A 16272-nucleotide genomic window follows, 5' to 3' on the forward strand; every position below is an offset into this window, starting at 1 on the left:
GGGAGCCTGTTCCAGTGCTCCACCACCCTCTGGGGGAAGAAACTTTTCCTAATGTCCAACCTAAACCTCCCCTGGCACATCTTCCTGACATTCCCCCAGGTTCTGTCACTGGTCACCAGAGAGAAGAGATCAGTGCCTGCACCTCCTCCTCCCCTTGGGAGGAAGCTGTAGACCCAGTAAGGTCTCTCAGTCTCCTCCTCCAGGATGAACAAACAAAGTGAGTTTAGCTGCTCCTCACATGGTTTCTCCTCCAAACCCTTCACCAACTTCATAGCCCTCTTCTGGACACTCTCCAGTAGCTTTATATCCTTTTTATCCTGTGGCACCCAGAACTGCACACAGTGCTCCAGCTGAGGCCACACCAGTGCAGATCAGAGCGTGACGATCACCTCCCTGCCCAGCTGGCAGTGCTGACCTGAAGCACCGGGTCCTGCGGTGGGTCCCGCTTACCACTGTGGCGGGGCCTGTACGGCCACCGGGCCCATCTCCCCAGGATGAGCCCATATTTCAGAGGGAGACCTGCATTCCAAATTGAGTGGTTGTATTGCACAAAGAAGGAGCCCTTAGCTGCTTTCGTTTGAGAAGACAGCATTCTTGAAGCAGTTTTCTATGTGCTCCTCTTCAGCAGGTAATCACCCCCCCACCAGTGTGAAAGACCGAGCTGCTCAATTTAAATGATAAGGACAAACTATCTCTGTAATAAAAAAACAGATTGAACCCTTTTCTTTACAGAACCCTTACTAAGGAGAAATTATTTTGTACAAACCAAGTACCGTAGCAGAAATACAAGTTTGTTGGCTTCTGGTTGACAACAGGTAAACCACAAGTCAGCAATGTGGCCTTGTGGCCAAGAAGTCCAATGGTATCTGGGGGTGCATTAAAAAGGTGGTGACCAGCAGATTGAGGGAGGTGATCCTCCCCCTATACTCTGCCCTGCTGAGGCTGCATCTGGAGTACTATGTCCAGTTCTGGGCTCCCCAGTTTAAGAAGGACAAGGAATTACTGGAGGGAGTCCAGCAAAGAGCTACAAACATGATTAGGGGCCTAGAGCACCTTTCTTTCAAGGAGAGATTGAGATAGCTAGGTCTGTTCAACCTGGGGAAGAGAAGGCTGAGAGGGGATCTCATCAATACTTATGAATATCTCAAGGGTGGGTGTCAAGAGGATGGGACCTGACTCCTTTAAGTGGTGCCCAGCAATAGGATGAGGTGTAACAGGCACAAACTGAAGCATAAGAGGTTCCATCTAAACATGAGGAGAAACTTCTTTACTTTGAGGGTGGCAGAACACTGGAACAGGCTGCCCAGAGAGGTTCTGGAGTCTCCTTCTCAGGAGACATTCAAAACCCACTTGGACACATTTCTGTGTGATCTACTCTAGGTGTACCTGCTTTAACAGGCAGGTTGGACTAGATGATCTCCAGAGGTCCCTTCCAACCCCAACCATTCTGTGATTCTGTGAAATGGAAATGGATTGACTGGGGAAAATAATCTACTGTCATTTTGAAAGGCAAATAGAGCTATTTGGATTCTGATGTGATAGCTAAGTAACAATTCAAACATTTGTTTTAAGAGACTTAGCCATTTGCACAATTTCAGTATTCAGCTGGTGAAACAGGTACACTTCTGTGAGAAAATTTGTGGAGTCAGCTATACTGCTCAAAAGGTCACAGAAGGGAAAGGCTGATGAGTAGACTCGGCTCAGTGTGAGGATGAACTAGATTAAGAACATGGGTGTTGCCGGAGAAAGCTAATGTATCTAAATATTACTATAATATGGTATTACTGAGGTGGCAAGTGTCTATGTTCTTAAAAGGTGTCATGAAGATGGAATTTGAAGAACAGGAGTCATTCAGCTTCCTTTATAATTTTTCTAGTATAGAGGACACCAGACTTTTTCATGCAGTTTAAATGGAAAATTGGAAGCCTAACTTCAAGTCCCATAATTAACCCACAGACGTATTTTGGTAAATAAGGACTGATGTTCAAGTATTTCTCTGCTGCTTTAAAAAAAAACCCAAACCACTCACTTCCTAAATCTGTCTAATGTGAGTTCTGTTTTACCAACTTAGGCACTTCATTTAAACAGCTAAAAGATAATTCTCTCATAAAGTGAAAAGTGCAGGTAGGAAAAATACAGACTTCCCAATACCCATCAAAAACCAAAGAAGACTTCCTCCACAGTCTTCATCTATAGTATATTTTCTATATTTCTTCAGCTTCACAGGTCAGCTTCTTCTCACCAGTAGGCAAAAATGCAGGCCTTGCAGCATATCCTGTAACTTCATTTCAGGCTATTAGAAGCCTAAGGAATGTATGGATCTTAAGGATACAGTGTGCTAAATGAAGAGTATCCCACCATATGGATTGTATACCATTTCTGACATCCTGAGAAGCACTTAAGGAAGACAGCAGAGAGCTGAAGAAAGGCATGGGTCTGGTTTTTGTAGCCATGTAGCTGGTGTGGCATTGAGAAGTATGCTGCCATGATTAACATGGTAAATCCACACACTGGACTTACTAGTTCAAACCCGAGACTGTGCAAAGAGACATTTTCTGGAGTGGGTATGATCTGTGTCCAGCTAGCTGGGAGATGGAGCCATTAAACAGACCTTTCATTATCTGTGTAGCTGTAATATTCAAAGGCGTAATAAACTCAGTATCTGAAACTTGATAAGAACGCCTATCGGTACAAAGCACACAAAAAGAACCGAAGGATTGTAGAAGGAAGTCCTGGTGACTATGGATTTCCAAATGCAGCACCAGATTCAGTTTCAGTCTGAATCTTTTGTGCTTCTTTTTTCTGTAATGGAAAAATGCAGAAGAGCACATCCTTCTCAACCAAAATGTTCCACACTTGAAGCATCATTCATTTAGTTTGATTAGCTTGAGGCATGAGAGCCATGTATTTTGTAATTTAAAAATATTGCATTTTCTTCTAAACAGTAAAGGAACCTTCATTGCTTAGATTCTCAAGTGCTAACCACAAAAAGTACTTAGACAGTCTTCCCTAACTTTACAAAACTTTTGGTACATATGAAGGTCAGCTGATACTTATCCTTGGTGACTAAGTCTAGAGATGGCTGTAAGATAAATACATGACCTGACTAATGAGTCACGACTGACTTCCAGTCAAATGATTGCTAAGATTGTATTTCTAAAAAGAAAAATAACTACATATACAGATTTATTTTTTTTTTTCTATAATATCCCTAAAGGGCTGATTTACTGACTTCTGGAATGGCTTCTTTTCAGTGTCATAGAAGCATGTAGAATGGAGGTGACCTCCAGAGGCCACCAGTCCAACTTCCTACTAAAAGCAGGGCTAGTTAAGTCAGGTTGCTCAGCGCTGTGTCCAACCAAAGTTTAAATACCTGCAAGGATGTAAATTTCAGTGCTTCTGTGGATCTGTGTTCCAGTGCTTGATCATCCCCATGGTAAAAATAATTTTCATATATCATGTCAAAACTTCCCCAGTTCCATCTTGTGCCTGTTGCCTCCCAGCCTTCTACTGTGCTCCTCTTGAAAAAATCTGGCTCTATCTTCTCTCAGCTCTCCCATTAGGTACCTGAAAACAGCAATCCTGTCTTACCTGATCCTTCCCTTCTTCAACCTGAAGAAGTCCTGGTCTGTCTTCCTCTCCTCACAGGGCGTGCTCCAGCCACTGAATATCCTTCCACAATGGCCCTCTGCTAAATTCGCTTCAGTTTGTCAACATCATTATTTTATTAGGGAGTTTGAAACTGGACTCCAGATTCAGTCTCACAAGTGCCAAACAAAGGGGAAGAATGACTTCTCTCAACTGGCTGGCTGCCCTCCTGTTCATACAACCTTGGATACCGGTAGCCTTCTGCTGGTGGCCAGGGTACACTGCTGGCTCATGCTGAATTTATTATCCATCAAGGCTCTCAACACATTTTCTCCATCTAGTCAGTCATCTGCCTGTACAGCTGCCTAGGGGTTATTCTGTCCCAAGTCTTTGCATTTTTCTTAGTTCAGCCTATTACCTCCAGGCTCTCGAGATTGCAATAGCCTCAGTACAGTCATGGCCATAAAACTGTATGGACAACAAAATGGCCCATACTACATATCACATATAATGCCAAATCTCCTTGGGAACCTAATACTGGGCTAACTAAAGGTGAAGACAAAGGAGGAGGGAGTCAGTGCATGCTGAAAATTTTTAGAAATTCTCTTGATTGTTGCATTTTCAAGATGCATCACAAACATTATAAGCACTTACTACTGTTGCATTTGGAGAGCATCTCACTGGTACCCCTTATATTAGAATAACAGACAACATCTGTACTAATAAAGCAACTGGCACGAAACCGCATACCTCCATACTACGAACCTGTCTTAGCTCCCAAACCAAGGGGCTCATACACACAGCTCACTGGGAATGTCCCAGTTGCCCAGCAACTAGCTGGGAGAGTCCAACTGGCCCAGATCATGAGCTGGTCCAGCAGTTTAGTAATTCATATATTTGAGCTCCAGCAATAAAAACAAGCCCTGGTGCTGATTATTTTTCTGTTACAGATATTACTTTGGTTACTTTATGTACCTTTTATCTTTCATTGTCCAAACTTCTCTTTAAGACACACTTCCAGCAGTTCTTTCAATGATTGAACAGATTAGATTTGATTGACTCTGAATGAGAAGGGAGCACCAAAGTCATTTTAGTCTGACTTATTTTACCGAATTTCAGCTGTTGCAGTTAGGCATCTAAACTATACTAATTACCAAACCAGAGATCACCTAAATCACCTAAAGGGTGATTTGTTCCACCCTTTCTTAAAACTTTTTTTTTTTCTTGTATTCATTCATTCATTCAATCATTTATTTATTTATTTATTTGTTTGTTTGTTTGTTTACTTACAGAAAGGATAAATCACTCCCTGGAGCTACGTCCCTACTGAAACGGAGTCCATCATGTCTTTCTGATGCAAATAGCTCTTGAAATTAAGTCATGAATTTAGGGAGAAAAATCTAAGTTGTCAGCACAATATTTATTTGCAAAGTCATTTATGATACAGCTTTATTTGCAGACTACTGAATCACTCCTTATGGCAACTTGTTGGTTTTTTTTTTAGTATTGCAGTAAATGGGGCAATTATGTTTGAAAAGTTCGGAGGCCTCTGTGTTAGGTGAAAAGCTGATACTGCATAAAATAGCTTTCAAAAAGCAGCTGAATTAAGTATGTAAAATCATGTCTTCTTACTACTGAAAAAATGCTTCCATAATGTGAAAGGCTGTGTGAAAGTAATCCCACTAGATGTCACCATCCTTCCACCAAAAATTCATCAGCAAGTGGCTAGCTTTTCCTGAGTGCGATTTATAAACAACTACTGGTTCTACCAACACCGTACTGAGATGAAGCTTTAGGTCACGTTTTGCCAGCTCTGTTGCTTTGTAATCCAATAAAAAGCTATGCGGTGTCATTTCCTTCTGGTGGCATTGTGTTTAGATAGTTTTAAAATGCTAATTCTCAGGTGAGAGCCCGATATGGGGTTTTATGGTAGCCCGGATTCATGAATATAAGAAACATTGTCAGTTAAGTTCATCCAATAATGCTGCTACAGCTCAGTCCAGCAGAGAGTGGCTTCGTGGAGAGTATGAAATCAAGACCCTGTTCCTATCTCTTTTGCTGATATACTTTTGACTTTGGCAAGGTATTTCACCTTAGCTTTTCTGTTTTCAGTTTACTGTTAACACTAACTTCCTCATTGCAGGAACTGTGCTAAATTATGTTGTTTGTTGGATTACCTTTATCCTAATTCAGTGACAGGTATTGTGCAAAGAGTCTGGAAAAAAAAAAAAAAAAAAAAAGCTATATAGGTCCAGCTGAGAAAAATGCTGAAAGGAAATATCCACTCCCTATTCTAGCATTACCCCCTAACTCAGTAATCACTGAAACTTCCCTAGAGCCAGAGCTGGGGTTAGAGGACTTAGTAGATCCATTTGGTACTGGACATCTGAAGTCACCAGTTCCTGCTCCCTCTCATCTTATTCCACTGAGTGGCACCACCTTGCATTCATGTCTAAATTTGTAATGTCTGATACAGAAAGGAGCCAAATTCCATTCATCTCCCAGACAGGCTGTCCATCTTTTATCTGCTGTGGTCCAGGATCGAGTTTCCTACTCATTTTTTCACTACTGTTTTTCACAAAAATTTGATTAAATGGAACATAATAAAAACATCTAATTGATAGGATCTTTATTTTCTCATAGATAGATCTGATCATTTGGAATTTAAGGAGAAATACCTATTTTCATGTTTAATAAGACAATGGAGAAAACACAGCCTTCCATGCATTTGAATTTTCTCCTATCATATTCCATTAGGTGCTTTTGTTCTTCAAAGTGAAAACCAGAAAAATAACTGTGCAATAACTACAACAGAAATGACCATAACTAAAGTCAAATCAAGTAGATGTACTCCAAACACAGACTTAACCAATTATATTCAACATGTACCTCATTTCGCCCCCTCACTCCTGGAGTGATTGTCTCCTTGAGTTGAGCTCCCTTATCATTAGGTATGAGCAGGTAAGACCACAAACATGAAAGGCTCGTTTCATTTCCTGATAAAGATACTGTATTTTGGATTCGAAGAATAAAAGAATTTTTTGAGCCAACTGGCCTGTCACGTTACCACTGCAGTATGAAATACTAGGAAAAAGAATAAAAAGTGACTGATGAGGAAAAGTAAAAAGGTTACTAAATACTTCCTATAAAAAGAATATAAACTGTCAGTCCTAATATGGATAGTGATTATATTTAATTACACATTTAAATCTTGAACAGCTGGACTGAGGCACACTCGATGTCTATCAGTATGTGTTACCAATGCAAGGCTGTGCCAAACATTTTTCTTCATGCTGTCAGCACACAAGGTGACAACACAAAGTGATAGTCTACACTGTTCCCTGGAGGCTGCTTAGTTTGGAATGATGCACAGGATGGAAGACAATGCACAGACTGCAGAAGAAACAGCAATAAGCCTGCATAAGATCTCATAGACTTTAGTTTAAAATAGGTAACATGTAAACTCCCAGCCCTCCATGCATAATTTTCCCCAAAACACACAGTTTTAGAGTTACACATTCTGAAATGACCAAAGGAAAAAATTTGTATAGATTTCAGTATGAAATTTGAAATGCATCCCTAAAACCGTAACGCCAGGGATACTTTCAAAATCATAGTCTACTGTAACAAAGCGTTTGACAGATACTGGTCAGCCACAGCATTATTGCTTGAATGAATCTGACCTGTCATGTCCAGTGAAAACTGTCAGATACTCAGTACACACAACATTTTAAATGAGATAGTCATTATGTCATAACAATGAGCTTTTATTCTTTATACAGCATTGTCATGTGTAGAGCACAAGACAGATTTAAATGGCTTTCAACTCCTATTTCAGAGCCATTTGTTAAAAAGAAAATGGTCTGGAGCTTCCCTCAGAGAAAGCTGCTATGCTAAAGTTGGATTGGGAAGAAGGCAATTTCTCTATGCTTGGTTTTACATGCACTTGGTTTCTGATAATTCATTTCAACACTGTTATATCATATTACGCTAGTACCCATGACAGGATTAGTAGCAATACTGCAAATGGCAGTGTCATCAGGCAAAAATGTATAGCTTTGTGGTTTCAGAAAAATGAAGGCATTCAAAGTCATTAACATATAAAACATTGAATAATGGTCTTTACAATAGACTGCTAAAGAAGACCAGATGTTGCTCACAGGAGATCTGAATCTGGGTGACAAGATGTTGCTACTTGTTCATTAAATGAGACAATCGAAAATTACAATCGCACTTCTACAAAAACCTCTGTAGATATGGCAGCTCTTTCACTCTTAGTATTATTTTAACATGACAACCATACAGGGAGTATGTTATAGTATAGATACAAAAGTCACTGCTAAAGAAGCAAAAGTGTGTAATCTTGTTTCTCCAAAATACATATAATTCTATAGAAAAATATATCATTGTCTATTTATATCTGTTGTAGATTAGAACATAGATGAACATCCTCTCCTAAACAAGCCTTTTTGCACAAAGACCCATTGTGAATGGGTAACTATATGTTTAGAATAATGTAAAGAAAAACAAAAATATGATGTCTAGGACAAGGTTCAAGGATAAATATAGTATTATCAAACTGCCATTATATTTTGCTCAGATTCAGAAGTCACAGAATCATAGAATCATTTTGGTTGGAAGAGACCCTTAAGATCATTGAGTCCAACCATAACCTAAATCCGGCACTAAACCATGTCCCTAAGAACCTCATCTATACGACTTTTAAACACCACCAGGACTGGCGACTCAACCACTTCCCTTGGAAGCCTGTTCACAGTCCACCCTCAAGGACATCTTGGATAAAATGAATCTCATCAGTTTATTGGTATCTACACTGGTCCAGGTATTTAAGTTGGGTGAGTTGTCCAGGCTTCCCATATAATCAGTGGATATCTAGTAAACTGAGTCAGTGGAGCCTAGAAGGCAATTGTGCAGCTCCTGCAAGTGTGCTGCTCTGGGAAATTGCCTTTGTAGTGCTGAGGTACAGCCCAAACCTCCTGGACGGAGCAAAAAGTCTGGATTTTCATACAGAAGGCTCTGAATTAGATTTAAGCAACACTCAAGCACCTGAAAAAGCTGTTTTCATTATTTAGTTATTGACTAATAGCAAGTATTTAGACAGAAGAGGTTTTAGCTACCAAAACTGAAGAGAAAATTAAAAACTCGGCTTTGTTTTCTGTCTGGATGTTGAGACATTGGAGTCATTCACAACACATTGGCTTCATAGTTATCCATAACTTCCAGTAAAAAACTTTTTTTTTCCAAAAGCAAAAACCAGTTTCATCTTTTCATGGCAGTCCAGAATGGCAATAAATTTCAACATATCAGAATTTCCTGTTGGACGATATGCATGTTTTCCCCTTATTTTAGAGCCTTTGCTAGAATGATATCTGGAATGTTGCGTTCTCTAACAAACTTCCTTATGCCTACACTGTACCTTTCATTGTGTTGAGCAATTTGCACTTTACCTCCTTCGATTTTCTCATTTTCTTCTTCTCAGATGATGAATTGAACTCTGAGCCTGATTTGCCTTTTTTACTTTCACATTTCTATCAGAAAATAGTCGCTTTCAAAATCCCGCTGCTATCACACATGGCCTATTATATATCAACAAATTGTATTTTTTGTCTGATTCCAGAAGAAGTGGAGTCAGCAGTTGGAACCAGACAATGTCCTTCATTTTCTTCTGTTTTTATTTGACAGCATGGTGTACAGAGTAAAAGTATTTATAGCATTTATTGCTTTTATATTTACTCTTCCACACTAAAATATCTCCATTTCAACTAAACAGTTTAGTTTAAGGTTTTAACCTCCCTCTCTCCCTCTCTTCATCTCTGCCTCTCTCCCTTTCTCCCTCTCCCCCCTCTCTCTCTCTCTCTCTCTCTCTCTCTCTATATATATATATATGTATATTTGTGTGTGATTACTTTAATTCTATTCTAGTTTTGCGTTCTATTCCCTAAGAAAATCTAAACTCTCTCCTTCAAAATGTAGTTTCTTCCAGGATTTCAGAAAAATTTTAAAAATTCAGTCCCACAAGTAGTTTTGAAACACTCACCTTCCCTCAACTCTCCTTTCTGAGCTCATTGTTTTCTCATTCATGGACATGCACATCTTAAAAACAGTCAACACCTCTCAGCACAAAGTCAACAGATTGCATTAGGGCACCCACAGTCACTAGTACCTGGAGTCACTTCTTAAAGTGTGGAAGGCAGAGGAATATTAGAACATACACAGCAAGATTTGTAGCATCAAAGGCTTGGTATTTATCTCTTTCTCCCTGAAAATGAGTGTTGCCTACCTTTGCAACAGCACAAGCACATTCCCTGCATATTACAGCATCTTAGCAAGAGTTTTCTGCCCATCCAGCTGACTCCCTCCTTTTTTGTCTGTGCAGCAACTACAGGCCTGTCAGCCTCACTTATGTGCCTGGCAAAATCGTGGAGAAGATTGTTCTGGGAGTTATTGAAAAACATCTGAATGACAACGCAGTCATTGGTCCCACCCAGCACGGGTTCATGAGGGGAAAGTCTGCCTGACCAACTTAATTTTGTTCTATGACAAGGTTACCCACCTAGTTGAGCAAGGGAAGCCTATCAATGTGATATTTTTGGATTTCAGTAAAGCCTTTGATACTGTCTTTCACAGTATCCTCCTGGACAAAATGACCACCATCCAGCTGGATAAATACACAATGCAGTGGGTGCGCAACTGGCTGATGGGCTGGGCAAAAAAGGATTCTAGTAAGTGGGATTATGTTGGGCTGGCAACCAGTCACTAGCGGGGTTTTACAGGAATCCTTCATGGGGCCAGTACTCGTCAATGTCTTCATAAATGACTTAGACTCAGGACTTGAGGGATTGCTTAGTAAATTTGCTGGTGACACAAAACTGGGAGGAGCTGTTGACACTCTTGAGGGCACAGAGGCCCTGTAGAGGTATCTGGACAAATTGGAGAACTGGGCAATCACCAGCTGCATGGAGTACAAGTGCTGGATTTTGCACCTGGGATACGGCAATCCTGGCTGTACATACAGATGGGAGGACGGCATGTTGGAGAGCAGCTCCGTGGAGCTGGGGTTGTGGTCAACGGCAAGTTGAACATGAGCCTACAGTGTGCCCTGGCAGCCAAGAGGGCCACCCGTGTCCTGGGTGCATCAAGCATAGCATTGCCAGCCGGGCAGGGAGGTGATTGTCCCACTCTGCTCTGCACTGGTGTGGCCTCACCTGGAGCACTGTGTGCAGTTCTGGGTGACACAGGATAAAAAGGATATAAAGCTTCTGGAGAGTGTCCAGAAGAGGGCTATGAAGTTGGTGAAGGATTTGTAGAGGAAGCTGTATGAGGAGTGGCTAAAGTCACTTGGTTTGTTCAGCCTGGAGAAGAGGAGGCTAAGAGGACACCTCATGTTGGCTACAGCTTCCTCACAAGGGGAGGAGGAAGAGCAGGAGCTGATCTCTTCTCTTTAGTGACCAATGACAGAACCTGAGGGAATGGCAGGAAGATGAGTAAGGGGAGGTTTAGGTTTAGGTTGGACATTAGGAACAGGCTCTACCCCCAGAGGGTGGTGGAGCACTGGAACAGGCTCCCCAGGGAGGTGTCGTGGCCCCAAACCTGACAGTGTTCAAGAAGAGACCGGACAGCACCCTCAGATACATGGTATGAATTTAGTGGTTGTCATAAGCAGAGGCAGAAATTGGACATGATGATCATTGTAGGTCACTTCCAACTCAGGACATTCTATGAATCTCTCTTTGTTGCCTCCTCACCATCTGGGGATGGAGTAAACCATAGGAGTTGGAGCTGTGTGCCACACCAGGTATGCTCTCTGAGCAGCAATCTGCTCCCACATATTCATGTGCCATGTTTGGTCCATATATTGGGAGTCTTTCTGGCCCTCTGTCTCCTGAGCAAATGTGGTCTTCTGGGGACCTTAATGCATGAAGAATTCAAGTTTTTAATATTCCTGTCAATGTGCACATGTTTAAAGTTAAGCAGAAGCTTAAATAATAGAGGTAGTTTACAGAATCAGGGTCTAATTCTGGCAGAGGACTATGGATTGGCAGTATAAGTTCTTCCTCCCAAAGAGCTATATAAAGTTCCTTTGCAGGCCCAGATTCTAACGCACTGGGGCCAAAATCATCCCTGGAATTACACTGTTAAGCTTCCAAAAACAATTCTGCAAAGAAAACAGCCTGTAAGCCCAGCAGATGATTTTGATTAATAAGAATATGTTCCTAAAAGTAAATTTACAGAGACTCCTAAAAAGTGCTACATTGTTCTTAAGTATCAAAAAAAAAAAAAAAGAAAGAAAGAAAGAAAGACACCTTCTATGATAACACACACTCGCACAATTAAGGTTACAAATTACCTGACAGATTTCTCAAAAGAAAATATCTTGCCCTAGAAAAAGATGGAGATGCTGAGGGGCAGTAGCCATAAGGGTGTTTTGCCATAACCATATAAATTCTGGAAACAGTTTTGAAGGCTGCATTGTGTGAGGCAGCCAAATCACCCCTAATTGAGAAGTAAGCATGAGATTAAATAAGCCTGCTAAAAGAAAATCCTCCATTTCTTCTCCTCTCAGCCCCTTTTGTTATCCCTGCTTCACATTCTCGACACCTTCCATATGTGCGTGTGAACTTTCATTGTGAGTGCTGCTATTTGCAAGGCACTAGCTTGTATGAATAAAGGAGTCAGGGTTCATGTGCCAGCCTACCATCTCTCTCCATGCAATACAATTAGTTTACAAAACATGGCACTTCAAAAGTCTAAATTAGGATTTGTGTTTATATGGTGTTGTAGATTTGGAGTTGTTTTGCAGGGAAAATGGGAACAGAGTTCCATTTCTTTGCAACTATTTAAATCTTACATCTTGCTGAAGACTTGCAGGAGGCTTGGAGAACGGAAGGACAATAAAAAAAGACATAAAAATAACAAGAATAATGAGAAAATCACAGGGTTTCACAATTCTTTCTCTTTAATCTCTTCCTTTGCTCCAGGGTATTTTCCTTTTTGATTAGCTTGTTTTTCCTTGTATTTACCTCAGAGGTGCACACAACCACATCAGGGCTGCCACACCATAAGTCTCTGCTGCTGCCAGCACCTCAGCCCAGCTCCAAACCTGAACTTTCACAGTTTTCCGTTAACAGTCTCTTTTCTCCTTTCCCCTGTTTATTCCAATTCTCTACTTTAATGGGAAAAAAAAATACTTTTAGTTTTTCATTTTGATTTTCCTTGTGTGTTCTAAAAACAATTAATCAATTGAGCCCCTGGGGAAACTGTCATAATTCCTAGTTTTTTGATTCCTATACGGCAGTGGGCTAGAGGTTTGTGCCATGCTACTGTGATAAGGAGGATGTTCAAGAAAGCTATGGACATGACCAGGGGATTATTAGAGAGCTTCACAAACTGAGGCACCAACAAAGCTGAGCTATCATCTGAATGGAAAGGTTAAGAATGCCAATTTTGGGCTTCCTGACCCGGTTCTGCCTTATTCACATGCCAGAGTACCACTATGCTGACAAATGTGGACAAACCTACTGTCATTGACCCCAAAACTGGAAGTACTGGAGACATCCACACAGGCTGACATAAGCGACCCTGTGTCCAAATGCAGACTGATAGCATCAGTCCAATGCCACAACTCAACTAAAGCACTTGGCCAACGGCTTACTATCTGGGATGCCTCACCACACAGCTGGACTCCATCTGGATCCAACCACCTATTTTTACATAAGTCTAGGCTTATGTATGTATGTGTGGCCACAGACCTCAAATCTCTCCTAGATACAACATGGTATCTCTTGAGATTGAGCTCTAAGCCCATTTGTCTCCTGAGCAGAAATATCCATAAGGTATTGCTGGAAAGAAAGGCAGACAAGGGACTTTTCAGCTTGGAGGGGTAAAAGAAGGCCACACAGGGCAGCAGGAATAAGGGAGGGACAAGTGAAAAGTGGCCGTCTGTGAAGAAAGGCTACAATGGCAGACAGGGAATTGTCAGCAGGCTCCTGATGCTGCTCGTTGTCATTCAGAAATATACAAGTCTAATGTTTGAAATCACAGGCAAGCCCTTGATTGTCAAAATGAACTCTGATTTCTGCACACACACACAAAAAGCTGCAGCTTATGTTTAGTTTATTGTATTTTTTCTTAGTTTCCAAAGGAACAGAACATATAGTGATTGAAAGCACATGTTGCTAAATTGATGCCCTGGAACAATCCCAAGTAGCTTAATGTCATGCAGCCTAATTTAATTTGCATTAATAGTACAGTTAGCCAAAAACTTTGCTGGTAGTGTGAGGTTTGGTGTGTGTGCTACTGCAAAAACTAATGAGAAATCATATCAATGTTTTAGTATACTATATTCACTGACTTGCAAAATACATTCAGGGTCCAGATCCCCAAATTATTTAGGTGCCTAAATATCACTGTCACTATCATTTTGAGACAGGGTCTGTCTTACTATATGCGGGTATTTGTGTTTTGAATAATGTTAAAGAAGTGTAACAGAGGCATTTTAAAATTTTGTTATAATGAACTCATCCTAAGTATGCTGCAGATTTCAGTAGTGTTTCCTGTACTTCCAACAGTCTAAAATATAAAACTGGTCATCTCTCTAAAACCAGAATGAAGTAAGAGTTTCTATTCCAAAGCATGGTGACAACAGCATAGCCACCAAAAGCTAGAGATTGACACTCCACCCCCCACCCCCCACCCCTCCCCTAAAAAAAAAGGCATTTATTAAAATTAGGGTTGGGAGGGAAGCTGTTAAGATCAAGCTTAATATGCTGTGATGGTGACAGGCGAACCTCTATCCTCCGTGACAGGCAAAAATATTTACACAGCTCAGGGGCTTTAAGATTCACAACTGCCACTTGCAGGAGTAAACAGAAGTCACAGTATCTGGTGAATACCTCTGCAGATTATGAGGACAAGAAAAAACAGTAATTTAAGCAAACAGGAAAAAGCCAAGAAACAAATAATAATCAATAAGCAAGGTCCATCCAGTAAAACAAGAAACCATAGAGCCACTTATTCCAGAAGGAGTACCCGGGAAAGAAAGGCCTCTTCTGCTGCTCAGCAGAGGGTCAGAATTATCAGGGAGGGTTTGATAAAAAAGACATAAACATTTGATACCTTTTGCACTAGTTTTCACTAATGAAAGGTAATATCACAATTAATTACATCAACAGAGAAAAATTTGCAGCTTTAAATGGGAACAGATCATCTTAAATAATTTAAAATTATCAGGAACTATCAAATTTCATTTGTCATTCTCAAAGAGCTGTCAAATACAACTTACAACCCACTAACAGGTATCTGTAAAAAACTACAAGAGAATGGGTAAATAAAGGAGAAACATGGTGCCAGTCTCCAAAGGATGGGGGAACAATGTGTGAAATTACAGGTTTTCTGATCAAATTAAATTCCTAGAAAAATATTGAAGCAAATAATCCATCTATTCATTATTATCTACAAGAAAACAGAAAAAAGACTGACAACCTGTATGGATCTAGTATGAGTAAAAAACCTAGAGGGTCACACAAAAATAGATCTATGTCATACACCTGGACTTCACCTTAGTCTGTTTAGGATCACCTGTGACTTAGATGATGATATATACAAAAGGATGCTATTCGATAGAGAGAAGTCTGAGGCTCTTCATGTGAACTGGAATAATCCATTGCCCGAATAAAGGGTAGAGTACAACAGACTAGGAAGCAGAAAAGGATTGGAGAGAGGGATTAACAGAGTATCAGTCAACAGTATCAGACTGTTATGAGAAAAACAAACACCATAATGTTAAATAAACAGAGGTATAGCTTGTAAGACACCTCACATAACTCTTCAGGATTTGTCAGGGTTACAGTACTGTGTGCAGTTTCTAACCACAAGGCATTAGGAACTTTTTGAGCAATGCAGAAATAGATTGCCTGCGGAGGTTGTGGAATTTCTGCCAGTCCTTGAAAACAGGGCAGACAAGCAGCTGTCATTAAAGCCTGAGATGTACCTGTGCACCATTCGGAACAGTGCAAATGAGAGCCAACTGTAAAGACCACTTGAATGGGTCACAAACATCACTGGACACATGCAGGATCCTACTGCAGATTCTACACAGATATCTTAAGTCACATACTCCCTGGCAGAGGTCCCCTCACACAGGGGTCCATACTAGGAAATAAAAATACAGGGCCTCCCTACCTGTGGTCCTGCTTACACCGGTGCATGTTGTGGTTGCTCCATACAAGGGAGATGGAAACAATTTGTGCCCCTCTTCAACCATCTGCAGGCACACAGTGCAAGAAATTATCTTCTTCTCATATTAACAAGTGTTTCCATGGCTATCAAATATTTCGTTGTGATTCAAATCATGAAAGTTAAAGAGTTTTTTGTACTTATTTTCAGCTCAGTGTTTTTTCCTAGGACTGTATTCATTATGATGTTATTACTGGGGACATGCACGCTGCCTCCTGTGCAGTTGCAAGACACACGGATCCAAATGGATCAAAGGTACAACCACAATGTTTTGTTGTTTTGAAAACAGAATGTAAATGTGTCATCCACTCTTCTTTCAAAGCAGATTAAAAGTAACTATGACATGCGGCAAATGCATTGGAATCATTACATGTTGTTGGTGCAGGTCTCACTCCATGAAAGCTCAATTAAAAAGCCAGATTAAAACTC

Source organism: Patagioenas fasciata, chromosome Z, assembly GCF_037038585.1.
Source record: "Patagioenas fasciata isolate bPatFas1 chromosome Z, bPatFas1.hap1, whole genome shotgun sequence".
Classification (NCBI taxonomy): domain Eukaryota; kingdom Metazoa; phylum Chordata; class Aves; order Columbiformes; family Columbidae; genus Patagioenas; species Patagioenas fasciata.